Source organism: Pipra filicauda, unplaced genomic scaffold (genome assembly GCF_003945595.2).
Source record: "Pipra filicauda isolate LSUMZ 115617 unplaced genomic scaffold, ASM394559v2 scaffold127_size2900866_pilon, whole genome shotgun sequence".
NCBI lineage: Eukaryota > Metazoa > Chordata > Aves > Passeriformes > Pipridae > Pipra > Pipra filicauda.
Window position 1 is genome coordinate 977,448 of NW_024103740.1, and position 14,424 is coordinate 991,871.

Genomic DNA, 14,424 nt, shown 5'->3' on the forward strand with positions numbered 1-14,424 from the left:
GCTGTTGGCAGGACTAGGACCCAGTGTCCAGGTGTCTGCACCCTGGCTCTGCTACTGAGCTGCCCTTCTACACACTAGATTCTGTTTAATGAGAATATATCTCTGTGTATAAAAATTTAGATATAGAATAGGAATTAATCTGGAGGCCATGATCTGTTCTTTGAAAAGCATAAAATTATTGTATTATATGTTTGAATAATTTATCTCTTTTGTTTGCTCATAGATGTCAGCTTTCTTAAAATACTGTGGAAAATGCTATTTATAGTAGCTGGTTTCAATGGTTTCTGCATATCTTTCCTGTTTGAATACTAACACTGACTTCTGGTCACACTTTTGCATTGATTAAAAATAAATAGCTCTTACTATTTACTGTAATGCTTCCTTACAGCCATCCTAAATTGCATGGCATAATGACAGTAGTCTCCAGAAGGTCTGTGAAGAAGCTGAAAAACCATCATCTCCTTTTTTATTGGTGTCAACAATTAGCCTTTGGTATTTGCGTATTGTTTTAAATATTAAATGCTCAGTAATAGTATTAACAAAAGCAGAAGCCCACTAATGCATATGCACTGACCATTTTTACTCTGATGATTTGTTGTATTAAATCAGGGTCTCTTTGGAGGCAGACCTTGTGTATCTGTACAACCCTGCACAAGAGAGGGCTGTGTCCTGGTCAGTGCCTTGTGATGTGAGTGCAGCCATATCACAGGAGAATGTACTTCCTGATTATGTCCATTACAGACAGAATGTCATGAAAGTTAGGTAGTTTCTCTTTAATTTGTTGGATGGAAAAGGAGCTCTGTGCTAACTTCTCTCTCCATGGTACTGAAAGCATTGCTGGTTATTGGTTATAACCGAAGATGAGTTACTTCAGAGCAATGAAATGTGACATCATGCACATTTCTACTCTACAATGGCCTCTTTCAGCCAGATTGTTGGTGGAGTTAAGCTGGTTCACAGTACCTGAGGATCTGATGCCCTGCAACCTGAGGGTGTCATGATCTCCAGTGGGTTTGCAAGCAAAATACAAACTAGATTGTTTCAAGGTGTCTCTTTGACAGCCTTTCTCTTCACATACAGGAGGGAATTTGAGAGGACTAGAGAACATTGGAGAGGATGGTTAGCATGGACAGAGCAACTCCTGCATTTTCTAGTGCAAGCATGTAAAAGACAAGCTTATAAATGTCAGGCTTGTATAATAATAACGTGGTTACAGCCTTCTCAGTAATGATTTTTACAATATAGTCTTGGGGAGTCTGCTCTGAAGCAGAGCACTAAAGTGTTTTGGTCAGTCCTCATTACTAAGTGCACAGCTTCATTTACAATCATCTGTCTTGCCGTTGGCAGGGACTCATAATGCCCTGATTAAATAACTGCACACCACATCAGGGAAGTAGCCACAAAGAAACAAAGCAGTGTTTCACCATCCTTTTGAACACTGCACTTCTTAGATACATTTCTGCTGAGCTTTTCTGTCCCCTCTCAGTCTGTATGAGGTCTGGAGCTAAATGCAAAATTCACCGAGAATGCTGCAGCTTCAGTCAATGTAAGGAAGCAGAAATGTCAGAAAACTGCAAAGGTTATGTTTATTGTTTCATCTGAATGGTAACTCAGCATTGGAGGTAAGCTGCCACACTCCTGTAGTGCAGAGATCCACCTTTTCAACTGTTCTTGAATATGAAGTGGAGAACAGGGAAAGGGGCCCCTATTACAGCCCAGCACTGAAGAAGCTGGAGATTCCCAGCATGAGACTCAGTAGCAGCAGGAAGCCTTTGCAACCAGCTTTACTTGCTCTCCCTTCATGCTGTGAGCATTGTGCCACAGATTATGTCCAGGCAAGGAACTGTGAGATGGCAGGTCACTCCAGAACAGCACCAGTGGGCTGAATCTAGTTCTGAGATCACTCTGATTTATTCCAAGAGCAGCAAGATAGTGCCAATCCCAGGGTCACAGAGATCCTGGGCTGACACATGTGAAAACTTATTTCACCATATTCAGTTGGTTTATCTTGAAAATCTTTCTAAGCTTATTAGCCAGAAAGAGACTCATATATATTTATATGCTCTGCTGCTGAGCACTAAAAACATGCACTATTTAATATTTTGCATTTACATTTCTTGGCACCACGGGAAGGTGGGTGACATCTCTATCTGAAACATTTTTCGTTCAAGACTCATTTTAGAAGTGCTGCTATGCACAGTGATGGTCTTTCAGCTTGCAGAAGCTTGAAAAGCTAAAAAAACCCCATAGATAATAGATAGCAATAACACAGATAGTGGTCATGTAGCCTGGTCATCTGTTCTCTTTGGTGACCAAAGAATGAAGAAAAGACATCCATACCCTGGTTAATAGCTACTTGCTTTATCTAATCCGGTGGAAACTGCTTGTGTGACTTTTAAGGCCTGATTTCATTAACAGAAGAGAATGGCTGCTTCTTAGAACAGGATCTAGCTCATGATGTGTTAATGTTACTTAATAACATTTTATAATAATTTGAAAAATTTCTGTTGCAACATTAAAAAATCAATCAAGTAGCAAGAGAGAAACACGTTTGTCTTGCACAGTAAAGGCTGTACAGCTGGTGTCGTGTGACATCTATCTGTCATTCTGATCCCTGATGAGTAGTTAGGATGGGTTTGTATTAATCATATGCCTCTATGTATTAGTCAAAAAGCAGGTAAATGCCAATTTATTCTTGAATCTTTGTGTCAGCTTTATAAATGTTGGAGATTTAATAGCTCTCTGTGTACTGACAGACTGGATAGTGTGTTGGTTCCTGTGAGACATCAGTGCACTCCTGTGTGTTCATGAGGGGTTGGTCCCAAGTGATTGCAGAAAAGCAGATCTTAGACTCTGGCAAAGGTGGAGACAGCCTTGGTCCATGGTGTGGGGCACAGCCAAATGTCCTCATTTTCTTGCTCCTGTATTGCTTCACAAGAGTGAAAGGTGGCTCGTGTTGTCTCACAAGAGAGGGCAGGAAGTGTGGTTAGAAAGCTGCAGTGGTGCTTGGGGCTGCCAAGTCAGAAACTACAGAGCAATGCTGGGAATTCAGGAGTTCTCAGCATGAGGGAGGACTCACAATTTGGGACTGACAAGGGGCTGAAGTTTACTCTGCACCACCCACAGTTAAATCCAGACAGGAATCCATTAGAGCTGTTTCTATCATCTGATAGTTAAATATTCAAACATACACCTTTGGGCCTTCTTCCATAAGACCCCACATATTGCACAGACATCCACAAACCCACATTGGTACTTTGCATAAAAACTTTGTTCCTTTACTCCTCTCCAGGCAGTCAGAAATGCAGTGTGACCCTGCCTACCATGCTCTTGTAATACTGTTCCCCAGTGTCATCATGTTTCCACTCTAATTAAAAAAAAAAAAGAAAATGGAGAAAAGAAAGTTTCACAGGCACAAAGAGAATTCATGTAGCCCAACTACCACTGCTATTCCTTCACAGTGATGCCCTTCTGTTGTTGTAAATTCCCCATAACTGTGAATTGTATCTGTTACAGGCAATAAAGGAGACAAACAGATTAGGTTTATTCAGGCCATCTATTAAATAGGTGGGAAAGAGGCTAACAGAAGAATATACACACTTATGCTTCTTTTTATAGAAACAGCAAGACTGCTGGTTTTATGAAGGACTGAACACGGGCTTCAAACAGAGAATGTAATTAATATTCTTTCCATGTCTCCACTTAAAAAAAAAAACAAACCAACAAAAAACCAGCTGTATAAAAATTTTGAAAAGAGAGTGACCAAAAAAATCAAAGTGACAATAAAACATTAATAGTCTACACTAGACCTTTTTAGAAAATATTTGACAAAGTATTGTAATCAACAAAGACAACTGATTCAAAGGATGGTGCCAGTTCTAGATTTTCTCCTTGTTCATCATTTTTAATGTTAACATATTTATATTGTACTTCAGGAGGAAAAGCAGCCTGTCTCTGATCTGTGGAACCAAGACAGAACTCCCACACTGAAAATCAGAAAAGGTTTCTAGAAAGGATTGAGGGTATTTTCTATAAAACAGTTGTAAAACTCAGCTGCTTTGATGGCAGTCAGATGGCTCTAAAATTCTCCTACACAGCTTTAGTGTTTTTATAAGTCATTGGTGATTTTGGCTGGCAGACTGTACGTACAATGTATATGCATTTTCGTTGCTTATCCACGTTTACATGTACTACATCCTGATCCTTCTCCTGCAAAATATTTCTTAAAACCAAACCAAACCACTTAATAATCTCCACCAGGTCACTGCTGCATCCCCTGTAACTCATCAAGGAAGGGTGTATCTTGGTTTTGGTTTACTTCACAAAGAGCCCAGAGGATGATTTACAGAGTGGGACTAATCCAGTTTATACTATCTACACATTGTCTCATTTTCTAATTCCTCCTCCCACAGCTGGTTGCTCCAGGCAGCTGCTGAGACAGAGGAAGAAGGAAAAGGGATAACTGGAAATATTTTAGTGCCTCAGAGTGCAATCCTGCTAAAATGTTGATCAGCAATGAGAGGAATTGTGACTCTTAAAGTAGCTTCTCCCAGGTGATACTTCATGTGGGTTTCTCAAGAACTTTCCTGTGCAGTGACCGAGCACTGGAACAGACTGACCAGAGAGGGTGTGGAGTCTCCCTCACTGGAGATGTTCCAGAACCACCTGGACACAGTCCTGTGCCGTGTGTTCTGGGATGACCTGCTGAAGCAGGGAGGTGGGACCAGATGCCCCGCTGTGGTCTCTTCCAATGTTACCCATTCTGTGTTATTCTGAATAGGGGCTGCCTTGCAAAAACGTGTTAGTTATTATGGAACAAGGTCTTACTGCTGCACATGTACTCACATATCTCAGCAAAGACATTTCTCTCAGCTGAAATACTTGTAAATCTGAGGGTTAATGACTTCCAAAGACTCTGTGTCCAACTGGGTGTACCAAGCAGGAATTGAACACTTAATATGCAATGCAGGGTTTGTAGTCAAACCTATGCCAACCAATAATCGTTGGAAGAGTTATAGATGGAGCTAAAGTGTCATATTTGAGAGTGTTGCTCATGAGCTTTCTCATTTCCTTTAAACATATTTTACAGAAAAAAAGCTTTAGATCTGGAAAGTAGGACACTTTGAACTACATAAATCATCCTTGCTGCTGGTTGCCTGTGGGATTATGGACTCAGTCTGTGTAATTTTTTTGACTATGTTTGATAACTGATCTCTTAGTTGCATGGCATGTTTTCATCAGAGAAACCACTTGTGAGAATGTGTGTATGTCTGCCTCAAGAGTGCATTATAAAACAGGAATAAAAACTTCCTTTTGGGATTGGGCATGCACTGGAAAATACTGGGTATCATGTGTGAAGTTTCCAGAGTTTTCTTGTAGTTATTGAGCACAAGGAAGGTTGGTACCCAGCACTCCCTAATCCTGATTCCCAGAGGGCTTTTGCTCTGTAGCTGAATACGTTCCATTTTCATAAAAGTCTTACTTAGTAAAATAGACCCAGAGACTCAATAAATAGTGCTCATTTATTTCCATGATGCATGTTCTGCTGTCTGACTATATAAAAGGCATAGTATAGATGCATTCAAAACTCAGAGATGAAAAATGTATGCTTGGAGGGCAAACTATGAGAAATCAGGAGGAGCACCCTTGGATAATTATGTTAGTTGCCCTTCAGGATCAGCAATGAAACATGAATTATCAACATTTTGTCAGCTCATAAAGGGCACAATATTTGAGGAAATAATTTGTCACTGGATGAGGATGAATGATTTTCAGTGAGTCAAGCTGCTCATTGCAAAAGCCTAATGATTGCAAACACTACCAAAATGCAAGAGGTAATTTGTTATAGTAAGAATATCAGCAGTGTTTAAGGATCTTTTTATTGCCCTGAGCCCTTCCACCACCTAAACCTTTATAGATTAGGGTTTTCAGAGGTTTTTTTACAGACATATTTGAGTTTTTTCATATACTGATAAAATTGGAACAAAACATCTCAGTGTGAAGTGGTTTAATGATTTTGTTCATCTTTTGGAGAAAACAACTACAAAACCAAAAAAATGAATCAACAGCTGTTCTACCACTAATGCCCTTTCAGTACAGTAAGTTTTAGAATAATGGTGTTGAACCCAAAAGAACAAGACAGTGACCTGATCTCCCTGGGAAAGGACAGAGAAGCCTGACTGACACTTTCTTGATTACTCATACAAAAGACAGTCCTGACTTCATTGAAATCAGTGGAAATTTCCTCTCTGATTTCAGTGAAAACAGAACTGGACTGGGCTCTGTGCCTTCATCTCCTGGAGCCCTGTTCACCTTGATTCTCTATAGGAAACTCTGGAGAGGGGATCTGTGGGCTGTCAGTTCCATGAGGACTCTCCCAGGCACCTGAATCAGGCTGCCCCATGAGTTTGCTCTCTGCTCTCACTCCTCACTTTTCCTGTCCTTTGGCCAGCAGCAATTCCCTGGAGAACTGTTGGCACTGGCAGGGGTAATGGCACTTCAATCTCCTTGTCTCTGAGCAGTGAATCATGAGGTAATACATTGGAGCCCCCACGGTGAGTGGCTGTTCCTCAAATTATCCCGTTTGACAGAAGAGAAAGGCACAGAAATTCAGTTGTGCATTTGTGCCCCCGCTTTCCTTATCCAATCTGTAGTTTCTCTCTCATCTTCTACCATGGATTCCCATACAACTTCCTCTGGGCACTGTGCCTGGGAGGGGACTGAAGTTACTGCAGTTTGGCAGACAGGCACACATTTTCCTTCAGGCTGCTACTTGTCTGTGGCATAGATAGAGTATGTGGGATGTGATAGTTGAAGGGCACAGCCATGGTGTTTTAAAAGCCAGTAAAATCAAGATTCATTTGTCTCTGCCTTGGTAAGGTGTGAAACATTCTGCAATTACAGAATTTCTTCCTTTTTCTTATGTGAAGAGAATGTGACAGCCAGCTATCTGTCTCAGATGTAGGTAAGACTGCTGAACTGCCTTCAGTTCTTCACTTCTGAGACCTCAGTCAGCTCAGCCTCACAGCTGCCCAATGCCAGTTGTGAGGAAGAAAATATTAGCATATTTAAAAAACTAAATCAAAAGTAAGTATGCAAAAGCAATTAACTCAGTGAAAACAGGGTGCTAGAGAATGACTCCACATCCACAGATGAAAGACAAATAGAAAACACATTTGTTTGGCAGCTGTCATCATTTGTGTGAGTTGAAGAGATGGAGCCCTGTGCTGTTTCACCTGAGAGTTCACTAAGAAAGAACCGGCTGGTTTTGGCTCCACTGGCTCTGGCAATTTGATCCTTAAGGAAGGACATAGCTTTTGCCTGTGGCTCCCTGAAAGTGCTGTGTGCCTCATACTGAAGAACAAGATCCCAGTACGGTTCTCTGCTGCCTCACCTTCCACTCTGCTGTCAGATTGCACACATTGTATGCCCATGGCCTTAGGAATAGCAACATTCATCCCTCTGGGAAATTACTAGTCCTATCACTACGGTCTGAAGCTCTGCCTGGGGAGGTTTAGGTTGGATATTAGGAAGAAATGTTTTACAGAGAGAGTAATCAGATATTGGAATGGGCTGCCTGGGGAGGTGATGGATTCACTGTCCATGGAGGTTTTTAAGATGAGACTGGATGTGGCACTTGATGCCATTGTCTGGTAACCATGGCGGTGTGGGTCAAGGGTTGGGCTGGATGATCTCAGGGGTCTTTTTCAACCTGGTTGATTCTATGATTCTGTGATTCTATCAAACATGAAACACCTTTTTTCCTTGGCTTCTGAGGAGCATCTTCTCAGTATTTAATTACTTGCTGGAGTGGGAATCTGTTATATGAACCAGTTTCTTTACTGTCTGAAGCAATTCTCCATACCAGTATCACTTTGTTCTTTACTGGATTGGACTCATATGTCTATAATAATTATGGTTTTAAGGTTGCCTAAAATTATATACCAGCTGCTGGTAAGATGTTTAGATCACTGTTAGAAAACTGTGTTATTAGAGAATCACATCACAGAGTGGGGAGAGACAGAGAAACAAGCCTTCTGGTATGCAGTTGGATAATTCCAAAGGAGAGTGTTGTGAAGATGTGAAATCTAGAAATGTCAGTGACCATTCTCCTATTATTTCACTGGCAACATATGCTGCTCTTTATCAATTGATGCTCATAGGGGAAAGCATAAAACTATATATACATTCATAAAGAGGTTTTTCAAGACTCTTTGAGACTGGACATTTTATTGACTTTTTGTTCTGAATTAAAAAAAAATCATGAAGATATAAAAAAACCTCTAAAAAATACCAAATTAAATAAGATTTTAAAAACTGAACATTAGCTGTGGCTGGCACTGTTACAGCATTTGTAATGTAAATACTGAAGCTTTTTGTTAGGCTTGCAGGATCAGAATATGACTGGTGAGGAATAAAATGGAAATCCATGGGCTGTTTCCTTTGACCACTGAGCAAAATGACAGAAGTAAATGAACAAGTAACGTGTGTTTCTTAATATTGCTTTTTAAATCTCTGTGACGTAAAATGAAATGATGAAGCATGAACGGCTGTACCAGCTTCTATTTACAGCCTTCTGGTAGCACTCAGTCTCATGCAGGGTTGTGGCAGGGTTGGGCACAGAAACCCCTTCCTGAGTCTTCCTGACTCCTGGCAGTCTTCCTGAGCCAGACTAAAATAGCTCCTTTCAGATAAAGGTCTAACCCAGTGGCACTGAATAAAACTGACAATAAGGGCTTTGGGTCAGACCTTGAAATGCAATTTTCCCTCATTTTTTTGGGTCTTGCTTTGGATCCATTTTTTCATAGAAACAGCTGTCAGATCACACACACTGTGCAGACTTTCCCACCAGGCTGCATACAGCTCCATATTCTCCCTGTTCTCTGAAGGACAAACTGCTGTTTGAAGTGCAGAAAGTTGTATTTTCGAGTCGTAACATGATGGGAAAAGGTGAAAGGAATATGGAAAACCAGTAGTAACTACATTGTCAGCATCATGGTTTATTTGAATGTAAACCAAGTTTTGATCTCATACAGATTTAATTTGAAATGTGAAATGTTATTTTAAGCACTTGGTCCATTCCTGTGTCTGCTCTGTCCTGCATTCCCCCCACCCTAGTGTGAAGGCATTAAGGAGCAGGTACCAAGAGGTAGCTTTGGGACTAGCAACTCCTGTCTCTAGATTTAAGGTAGTCAGAGAGCTACTTTGTTCTCACAAATCAGACCTTTAGAAATAGGTAACTAATGCAGTTTGATTTCTGGATTTTATTTTCTCTCTCTGAGGCACTGGAGGTCACTAGAGCCAGGCCAAATGACTGGTGCTTGTGGTGTGAGGAGCACTGAGGTACCTGGAGGCAGTGAGGGACCAGCATGGTGCTTTTTATTTCTTTATTGAGAAAGTGAAAAAACTCTTCAGTAGGGATGTACTAGTGGTACTAGGACAGTAATTGGGGGAGGAGGGGAATATTAAGACCTATTTCAAGGTTTGGCTACATTTTATGAAATTATTTCCATATGCTGCCGTGGGGATCTGATCAGGATGGGTGCCAGCTCTTGTACTGGTTCCAGCAACATTTTCCTCTACATTCAATTCTTGACTTTGATATACAGGCACGGTGTGCTGGAATGAATGACTGAGCTTAATTCATCCACTCCTTGATTCCTCCTGTCTTTACTGCAGCTTTCTGCCTCATCTCCTATGTTCATTCAAAGGAAAAAATATGGCTGTGACTCAATCCACAGCAATCCTGCTCTAGGGTTTGTGTTTGCAGAACTGCAGTGATTTGAGGACTGGAAGACCACACCTAAGGCATAAAAAAACCTCTTAACTTGTGTAGTCTGTCGTGTCTGTTCAGCAGAGATACACTGCAAGGCTGCTGAAAATTCAGGCTAATTCCCTATCAAAACCAAAGAGCATGTACAAGAGCTCTTCCAACATCAATCTTGGCCAGGCAAAGCATTTTTTTGAGCATCTTCCTAGTTTTATTTTGTTGCAGTCATTTCATAATTGCTGATGTGAGTTTTTTCCCCTGAGTAATGTTTAAGAAATTTTATTGAGTTCATCTTTTATGTAGAATAGTCTGGATATAAAATACCATTGTAAAAAATTCTTGTAGTGAACAAAATCATAGCACTTAATTTTATTGTTTTAAAACTATGTGGTTAGCCACAACAAAGTAAATCTAATGTAACTATTTTCATGCTGGAAGGTGTTACAGCACTGTGTTGTAAACAAGAAAACACTGTCTCCCTCTGTGAGTCCTCCATGTATATAGGTTATTTACACCAAAGAAAATATTGTCCTTGTAGCATGTTTGCATTCAGTCTGCACAAGGGAGACATTTCTTAGAAGTCAAATCATTTGTGTGTTTATAAGGAGGCCATGCAGGAGTAAAATATACAAGGAGTAGGGAACAGGATCCCTTCTCATGGAATATCCTTTTAATAATTTCCCCAGGCTTCCTTATTCTGGAGTGCTAGAAAAGCAAAATATCCCAGCTAGAAACCATTTTACATCTACTAGAGCAAATGATCAGGGTTCTCTTCAGTTTTTAGATACTATGGAAAGTTCTCTTCTGCTAACAGTAGGGAGTTTTCTGTTTGCTCTCCAAGAAGGCTGGATAGTGATGACATTTTTGTGGGCAAAACCAGGGCACTCTCAGATGCTAGGTGGGATAAGATGGGTGTTTGTGACTCAAATAAAGAAACAGGCAGGATGGGAGATGGTTGTTTTGAGATGTGCATCTTTCTAAATGAATCAATATTGCAAATGAGCTGAAAAACGTGCAAACAGATGCAAATAAAATAGCATGAACTGTTTACTGCATTGCTTAGTGACTTCTGAGGAATAATTAAAAGGAACTTATATTTTTCATTTTACAAATAAACTCCCACTAAAAATGAAAATTTGTAAACAGATCTTCAAATTGCAAACAAAAGGTTAATTCCTTACTTAGTCCTGTAGAATTTACTTTATGAGCAGTAGTCTGAGAGAGGTTGTAGTGAGTGTGTTTTGTCTATTCAGTCAATCTGAAAACAATTCCTGAATAGAGTCAATATTATTTTCTTTGCTGCTTGCAAGTTTTCATATAGCAACAGGAGAGATATAAACACCTAATGAAATAGGAAAATCTCATTGCAAAGCCAGAGAATTGAATAGGAAAGATTACCTGAGGGGGAAAGAGAAAGAAAAAAGGAAGCAATTTAGCTTAATTCATTTTTTAAAAACAACAGATTTCATGCTGGTGGCATCCCAATATTTCACTGAATGACAAATATGTTTCCAGCTCTTTTTAGGCTTATGTTTAATTCATAAATAGAGAATTTCCACTCAAGAAACACAGGAGTCTGATCTGTTGGTTTTGTGGTGGCTAATTCTTGGTAAAGTATATGTTCAGCATATGTCAAAAGTCTTGACCTTAAACTCTGTAATGTGGAGATGCATCAAGATGAAATTCTTGTCTCAGATGAAACAAAATTAATTTTTTCTAACACCTGCCTCATAAGAAAGCTGACTTCTCATGTTGGAGACCTCCAACTTTGCACCAAGTATTTGTATCACACACGTTGATTTTTGCCTAACAGGGAGAGTTCACATATGAAATATGAGGGTATGAGGTCACATTTAACCTTGGTACTGAGAATTTCTCTGGGCACCATTTTAAATGGGACACATTCCAGGCTGGGTATGCAATTAAGAAAATCTTCTCTAAGTCTGTGATATGTTGTATAGCTATGACTGTGATAAGAAAAGCTGCTTGTTCAAGAAGGTAACCTAAAGTCTAAGCTGCTTATGAATAAAGCATAACAAAATAGGGGCCTATATCTTCCCTAAAACAGGCAGGTGAGGAGGGCTGAGGAACTGGCACGGCCATTATTCTGCCCCTTGGAGGGATTTGGCAGGTACACGTTGAAATGGAAAGATGGACAGCAATTTACTTCTCCGGAGCCAGGAGGAAGCAGAAGCACAGCTGGATGCAGTGCCCTTGGGCTGCTGCCCCTGTTCTCAGGCTCAGAGAAAACTCAGCTCTGCAGCAAAGCTGCCTCCCAAAATCCACGTCAGGCAGAGGCAGGCTGGACAGTAGTAGGGACTGGATGTTCACAGACAAATGAATCGCTGTTTTTTCTGCAAGCAGCACTTACTTGAGTGCTGAAACAGTACCATGAAAAATCAGCTAATTTGTCTCATATGGAGAGATTAATTTATTTGTTTATCTGTGTGTAGGGGGAGAGAGAAGAGAAACCAGAAGAACAGAATATTAGGAGAAGCTTCTGGTTTTAGACCTGCTGGGATAATGAGGGCACCCTTCCATCTGGTTAGGTCAGCAGGAGAATCACTGATATGAAATGCATGGTGGTACATCTCCTAAAAAGAGGTGGAAAAATGTCACTCTGTTATTTCAGCTACAGCAAGACAAATTAGGTTGCTTAGTTTCAGACTGACATGTAATGTGGTCTGGGAGAAATTGCTTTCACGCCTCACCTAAAGTCACCAGCCAAATGTGTGAAAAATCCTGTTGTCAGAGCATCTGACAACAAGGAATGTGGTACTGATACCCAAACTAGAGTTTATTTAAAATTGGAAATAACAGTAGGAAGTCTGGAAAACGTTCCTGCACAATTCAATTATAGTACTTTGTTAAGTCTGTCATAATTCTCTGCAGACCTAATTATATGGACAGCTTTTCTTTAAATCCCACTCAAACCCACTTAATCCTTCTTTATACACGACAGAAATGGTTGGGTGAGGTACCACAGGCTGTTTTGCAAATGAACTGTACTAGTGTTGAGGAGAGTTAGTGGCTCAGTTTGGGCACTGGGGATGCTGAAAACTGAAGCCTGAAATGGTCACACCAATCATGGTGATGCCCTTCCAGTGTGCTGTAATTGCTTTGAAAAATGTCTGTAAGTGAGCAAATCCTTTTTGCGCTCTGTCAGTATATCTGAGGCACCAGTAAAGACACCGTGTTGCTAGATTTTTATGTCTGATGCGTGATGGGAACTGCGCTGAGATGATACTGAGATGGCTACTGAGCAGTCACTTGCAGGCCAGCTTGCAGCAGAAGGTGTGAGCTGTTGTGACCTTATTGCTGCCACCATAACAAAAATGTTAAACCTGCCAAATTTGGAATCTGCATATTTGAAAACTGCCTCAATTCAGAGATGCAGTTGATATTAAAACAGAGGATTCGGTTTCAGCTGAGTGGAGGATCACGTGTGAATCCATGAATAACGTCCCTGGGGTTTCTTAATTCAATAGAACTTGAGTTTAAAAAGGATTTTATAAAAAGACATTAATTCCAGCTCCCTTTGCTGTTTTCATGGTTCTGTTTTCCTCATTTTTATGCATTTGCCCTCTAACCAGCTGAAGAGCTGTGTGCAACCTCGTTATCAGGGACTTTGATGGAAATTGGCCCGGGCATGCAAATTGCCTACTCAGAGTCTTGGAATCAACTTCAAAGATGCAAGGTCGAGCCCTGTAATTGGAGCATCAAAGCCCCTGAGGGTTTTCAAGACCCAACCTGTAAGTGTTATTAGGGTAATTTATCTTAGTGGACATACTTCTGCATACCCTGAATTTATTTACATCAGGAGCACTTCCTGCAAATTTCATTCACACTAAAAAAATCTATATTTTTGACAATATTATGGCATAATGAAATCAGGCCTGGGGGTTTTATTTCACTGTTTATGAGAAGATTTTCATAGGAAGTTATTTTTATCTTATATTTTCAAAGAAACGTTTAGTTCAATATTAAGTTCTGACTTGGTCATTTATTGCTGTGAGTGCTGAAATCCTGTTTCCTGATCTGTAAATATGGTTTGTATTAGCTTTTAAACTGCTGACAGGGAGGGTACTACTGAGGACAAGTCCTCCCTCTCCCCCTAAAATTGACTGGTTAGGGGACAATTCAGGGTATCAAGAGTCGCAAATCAAAGACATATAAAAATAGAGAAAGCTAGTAGAACTCTCAGGAGTATAGAACACCTACATGTAAATTGTACTGATATTGCTACAAACCCACCAAATCATACACAGATTTACAGCTAGAAATGGTTCTAGTTACAGATAATTAGGTAGCAAATTGTCCCAAAGTACTGAGTCAGTTCCTTGCACACACAGTCACCCTCAGATCCAGATGGAAGAATATGAGAGCAGAGATATTGAAGTGACAGTTTAATTTGATGGGATGGATCCTTGTGACTTCCTACAGGGAGGAGTCTGGAGTCTTTATATGGGCAGTATCTGACTGCAGAGGACACTGGACCTCAAAAAGTTAAATCCTACCTTAATGAGTAAAGCCTCAGATAATGCCAAATTAATCTTTTCTGCTTCCTGAGTCCACCCTCCTGCACTGCAGACAATCTGACAATACCTGGGCTTATTCACAGGACCTGGCTGGTTTTTTTCACCACCAAGTGAGGC

The 14,424-nt window shown here is 40.3% G+C and overlaps 1 protein-coding gene across 1 annotated transcript in view; it reads left to right on the forward strand.

Annotated features, from left to right (window-relative positions):
• Positions 1-14,424, forward strand: part of BMERB1 (bMERB domain containing 1) — a 50,190-nt gene that overhangs the window by 1,753 nt on the left and 34,013 nt on the right. The gene's annotated exons all lie outside the window — the stretch shown is intronic.